The following is a 6,376-nucleotide window of genomic DNA, read 5'->3' as shown; positions in this document are numbered from 1 at the left end:
AGCAGGAATCAAATCACAAATCAGCTTTAGAAATGTTTCACTTCTGTTTCAAGAACTCGAGTGAGTTCTTGGCTAAAAACTAAAACTCAGCACCTATGGAAAAAGTTGTAAGCTGCTGTGATAAAATTATTTATCTATATTTTAATTGCAAAAGATGGTTACTAAATCCTTGTAATTGTCCAGGTTATTTCATTCTCCAGTTGTATGGTCTTGCTGCTTATGTGACTGGACTATTCATTATATCTCTAAATAGAAAGCAAAGGAAAGCTTTTTGGGCTGAAATGCATTTTTGATATTTTTTTAATTCTTCCTTCCAATGTTTGCCCTTTAAATAGTTTGAAATGCATATAAATATTCCTAATGACTAGGCAGTAGCCAGCCAATTCCAGCTTGTCTTCAAATGAACCATTTTTAATGAGACTTCATCTGAATTGGGCTCTATCATAAAAATTTCACGTGCAATTTGGAAAAAGCTGTTTCTCATTTTAAGTCATGCTCCTTCTTTGTGGCTTTTTGGTTGTCTGTTTTGTTTTTGTGGGTTGTTGGCGTTTTTTTGTTTGTTTCTGGTTTTGTTTGTTTGATTTTTTCTGATTTTTTTTCTTCCCTTTTTGGTGTATAAATAGTCCAGTATTGTTCAGAATAATATGGAATAAAAATGTTTTCTGGTCACATAGGATTCAGGATGTGGACTGCTTTATTATTGTGCTTTATAATACAAGAAAGATTTTTGCTACAGCAGGCTAACCATATTCTAATCATATTTTATTTTATGAAGGAGGCAATCACAGCACCTAGTATCAGGCTGATCTCATTATCTCCTGTTTTAAGTTTGGAAACATACCTAACCAGACTGTTGTTAGCAATCACATTTGGTGGTGGTAATGATTTGGAAAAACTTTTCAGCATCATCAGCTTTTGGGATTTGGCATCCCTCCCATGGAAGGAGCAATTCCAGCATAGGTGGACAGCCACTTTCCTGGCCCTGTGGTTACAACCCCCCAGCTAGGACTGGGCAACAAGGACACTTCTGATGCTTTAAAGAAAAGAGGTGAAAGGTGGTGTAGCTGGTGGAAGAGGAGCAAGAATGATCTTAAACTTCAGCCTTCAGGTTTTCCACCTGCCCCCTTCTGTAGGGAACAGCAATGTAGTCCATTCCCTCCCATCCACGAGTTCTCACACACTGTGTAGTAAAGTGCTTTCTCTGAAATCACTTGTTGCCTTGTCAGATGTAATTAAAGCTGATGAAGTTCAGAAGTTGTTAAGAGTGAAAGAACTGATGGACAAACAAGTGGTATAGTTGAATAAGTCTCATTTCCTCAGAAATATGTATTTAATATCAAAAATACTGAGCAAGCAAATTAAAGCCAGTGATACGGTTTTTTCTTTTGCATCTTTGTTCATAACTTTTATAATGCATTATGACTTAATTGTAAATTTAATCCCAAATAGTAATACTGCTGCCCGCTGTACGTATTTGTTTTCTTAGTGTCCTGTGGCTTGAAAGTCCCTTTTCTAAAGTGGTAGGAAGTAATCTAATCTAACTGCACAAAGACTATTGCAGACATATGGTAGAGCGTTCCACGCACACTAGCATGCTTAGGAATTTAGTTTTAATGGCTGGTGCAGCAAGTTTAAATATGTGTAACAGGTACTGGGTTTTGTGCTGATTTTTTTTTGTTTGTTTTTGTTTTTTCTTCCCCCCCCACCCAGTGCTGTGAGGAACTCTTCAGTAAAGCAGGAAAATAAACGGGATGTAGGATTTTGCAGCTTGGCCAAGTGACAGGGTGTTGCAGTGTGCATCAGGAATGCTAGCAGGCGTGCTGCATGGCTCTAGTGATCCCAGCCAGGAGTCAGCTGCGCCCCCAGGAGTTGGAGAGCCACATCACAGTTAACTTGAGAGGCTGCAGGCCTATGCTGCACTTATTTAGCAGCCTGTATATTTATAGCTTTGCTTTTAGGCCTGTGCTGAGCAGCATGTAAGCCTTGGCCACAGGATAAATGTTGCCAGTGAACTGTAATGATGGAGCCTGCAAGCAGCTCCAATTCAGTACCAGTGATTACACCACCCGTGTGTCTTTGCCTTCATCTGAAAATGTGACAACCAGTTCTCCTGTGAACATCCCTTTTGCTTGACAGTAGAATGAATAGAATTGTTTTAAGAAAATCCCGTAAAATCTTAAAAGCCCCAAATGGGGTAGGGATCCACGCAGCATGCTGCACATCGATTGGAGACCCATTTGGTGCTGTGCAGCTCGGGATTCCCAGCATCTGAAGAGATGTAAAATCGTCTATACTATCCTCTGCTTGTTGATAGTATTAGCTCCACTAAATGGCATTTTAAGTGATGCTTCAGAGAGTCTGAGTTCCTTTCTTACTGGATCCTAAAAACCCAGGACCTCTTGGTGCAGAGCAATGGCATGCTAATTCTGAGGGAGAAATGTAAAACCAAATGATAGCAGGCTGCATTGCTGGTATGAGTTACAGAGGGTAAATGTACAGAGAAGATTACTACTCTAGTTGCTCTGAATGCCTGCTATTAAATTCCAGATGTTTATCTTAAATATTTTTTTTTTAATACTGTCATTAAGTCTATTTGTGTCGGTTTAGCTCTGTACACATTGGCTGCTCTCAAAATAGGAGGCCTGGTCCTGTATCTGATAAACCTGTGGATGAACTTTTGCATTCCTGGAAGACCTTACTAACGTGGAATTAGTACTCTAGAGGTATGAAATCTGGTTGTGTGGGTGTACAAGTGCTGCAGGACCAGGCTCCTGGCGTTTAGAAAAGAGGGAGAATTACCTGCAGTCTGTCCAATCTTGTATTGGAACTTCTGTACTGCTGTAGTGCTAAAGCTGCTCTGACTTTGTGGTAGTGATAATATTCTATCCATGTTGGTAGGACCAGGTGTGAGCTATAGTATTAGTTGAAACTGCTGTTGCTTTTGCGTAACATACAGCTTGTCTTTTAATGTTTTGCATAAGATCCATTTAGGAAAGCTATGGGAATTTTTGTTTTAGTGGTCTGCATTTTAAAACAAAAATACCAGTTTTACACATGCGAACAGAAAATGGGGAGTGATGTGACCAGCTGTAAAACTTGTGCAAGGTTTGCTTTTTCTGTGAATTCAGGGCTGAGTATTGGCACCTAGAAGAGTACAGAGTCCTTCTGGCATCACCATGGCTAAAGGACTGCATTTCCTTCTGTTTTAATACTCAGTTAAATCAAATCCTCTTTGCAGTTTGACACTGGGTCTTGTAGATGCTGGGGTTGGTACATTGAGAGAAATGGGAAGTGAACTTCAGTGCTCAGTGCCTGCTTAAATGTTCCTCAGAGGATAGCCTGAGGCATCAGAGCTAAGGATTTCAGAGGAATCCATGAGAGTGCACTTTTAAGAGCGGCAAAGTAAGTTGGGTTGAATTCCTTTGCAAGGTCCTTGATTTTCTGGAATGATGGAAGTTTCACAGCAGCTTCTCTTGAATAAACAAAACTGTTGAATTGAAAGTGAAAACACAAGTGCAATTGGTACATTAGAATTTGTGTATTTTCCTGTTAAAACGATTTGTCAATCTTAATTTATGTGCAGTGAATACTCACTTTTAGCAGCTTTTGTCTGCCATTAATTTGTTAACATTCATGTCCTGCAATCCAAAACCACAAATGTTGTGATTTTTGGAATAAATGTGTGTGTGGACTCATGGTATTTTGAGTGTAGATGGATGCTTGGTTATTGGGTTAATGTAAGATCATGTGGTGCTGTCACTGTAATTTCCTTGCAGCTGCAGACAATACCAAAAAATACTTGACCAGTGAAAGTGTGTGCAATCTTTTTACTGTACTGTTGTTATACATAAGCAATAAATGCTTGCTAGCATTTATTAGTTAATCCTTAGATGCTCAGCATGGTATAACAGACTTATTTTAAAGGCAGCGTCAAGTGTAGTGCACTGTGAGTGGGAGGGAATGCTAATAAAGGCATCCATGTGTAAGATTTTCTCCACTAGTGTCACCAGGTTTTCCTGGATTTTTATAAAAAGAAACTGTGAATTTGTCTTCAGTATATTCGTTACAAATATAAAAGGCTCATTAAATTTTCAGAACCAAAGCTGGTGGAAACACCACCAAAGGGAAGTTCCCTTTGGATTTTGGTAAAAGTTGGTGATGACTTTTGACATGTAACAATTCAGGTCTATGCAAATTGTATTATGGTATAGTTATAGGCTTTTCTTTTTCCTAACAGCAGAAAGGTTTATGAGTACTAAATTAAAACAAAAACAAAACCACCAAACAAAACCACCAAACACCCCTCTCGAAATCAAAAAACACCACCAACACCACCTTTTTGTAGTGGTATTCCAGCGTCTTCATCCTTTGGTCTTCGCTCTTCAGGGTTACCAATTTCAGCCTGGCTACCTGGGATATTTACAGTGTGGCTGTAGGTGTCACCTCAAGTACATTTAAGTGTACTTGCAGTACATGAAGGTAAAGCATAGAAATAAATAATTGTAGTTAATGTATATCTCCATTTCCCTATGCTGCTTATCTTCCTTGAATTATGTGTGTCGTAAAAACAGCTGTTGATGCTGCCAGTTAAAGCCAGTTTAAGTGGCACTTTCTAACTTCCCCATGTGCATTTGGTTTTGTGGGTTTTGCTTGGGTTTTGTCCACTTGGGTTCTCATTGCATGAGACTCTGGCACCTTGCATTATCTGAAATTTCAATAAGTAAACATCTGTAAACAGATGGAATGATGACAAATTTAATGAGCTAATGGGTAGCAGCAATATTTCCTTTTTGTTAGATAAGAACTATTCTTAGTGGAAAAAAAAAAAGTCAAATGTTGCAAATGTGCTTATGCATATCTTTTTAAAGTAAACTTGGACTGTTAGACTGAGCAAAAAAAAAATGTTGTGTCCACCTGATCCTCCCTTTTAAGATCAGATTTTTGAAGACATCTGTTCTCTTTGCAGAAAAGTGGACCCTGCAGGTGACAGTGTCTGGAAATTCTACTTATTTTCCAGCAAGTGAGAAATTGACTTTGGGCTTTGCCCTTGCCAAGGAACTGAGTGCTGAGGAGCAGGGCGATGTGGAGCTCAAATGCCCAATTGCATCTTGGAGCCAAAGCAGGAAAGCATAAAAGCTTCCAGGGCTGGAAATGAGACTTCTTCATGAAGGGATGTTTTTTTCTGCCAGTTGTGTCTTGGAAACCTTTTCTATTTGCCTTCTCTTTACAAAAAGATACTTCTTTGTTATACTGTATGTTCTAAAGCTTTTAGCAGAATTGTTTACTTGCAGAAAAATCATCCTTGATTGTTACATGAGTTGATGCACTTGTTTACAGTTAACGTCTCTCATCTTGAGCTGCTATTAGCTTATGAAGGTAAAACCAATACCATTCTTATATAATATTCAATTTACTGCGCTTAGTATAGTATGGTAAGGTTTAAGAAGCATATTTAAATCAATCCTAGAACTTTGGTATTATTTCAAAGAAATATATGCATCATAAAGCTCTCTGTGTGTTGATGTCTCACTCTTAGACACACGTTTTTCCTTTTTATGCCTGTTTTGTTTTAACAGCCAGTGCATATGCTGTTGCTCAGGTACAAAACACTTGAAAAAGTTGTGTGACACAGATGACTTTCGCTGTGACTTGTTTATCAGATGCTGTGTTTCCATTTAAGATTTTTCCTACAAGTTTGTATTACAGTAGTTGCAATTTTCTATGAAGGGCAACTAATGTACCAATCAGTCAAGCCCAGAGCAGTAGTTAGACTGGGAGTGATCAAAGGGTACCTTGCTAAATCCCAGCAGTTTGAGGGGGTGAGCAGAACCAGTGGTCTTTCTTTTGCTTTGGTCTCCTATTAATTTTCACTCATTTGCAAGAGAGCAGCTGCTTTCCTGCTAATCCAGTGCACTGCTTGAAAAAAATCCATTTGGATGTCACAAATGCAATTTCAATGGGCTTAAGACAACAACTACTCTTTAACTTAACCTTTCTTCTCTACAAGGGACTCATGGGAAAAAGAAATTCCTTGAGCAGTGGTTTCTCTAAAACCCATCAGAATACATCACAGGGAGAAAGGTTATCTGAAGCCAGTGAGATGTGATTTAGTCTTATTCTTTCCCAAGCAACAGACACAAACCATATGTGATTTAAAGGGGGTGGGGGAAAAAGAGTGAATGACTGCAAAATACTCTGACAAGAAGTTGCAGGGCTGGAATGGTAATATTAACAGTCCATCATTAGTATCATCACCAGATAGATTTCTTCCTTAAAGCACCCTGCTGACCTAGATGATCTCTTGAAGTCTACTTCAGACCTGGCGTTTTTATGATTTCGTGACAATACCTCAGTATTCTGGCTAGTATTCAAAAGT

The sequence above is a fragment of the Nestor notabilis genome, unplaced genomic scaffold (assembly GCF_000696875.1).
Source record: "Nestor notabilis isolate BGI_N333 unplaced genomic scaffold, ASM69687v1 scaffold22709, whole genome shotgun sequence".
NCBI lineage: Eukaryota > Metazoa > Chordata > Aves > Psittaciformes > Psittacidae > Nestor > Nestor notabilis.
This window is presented reverse-complemented; position numbering follows the sequence as displayed.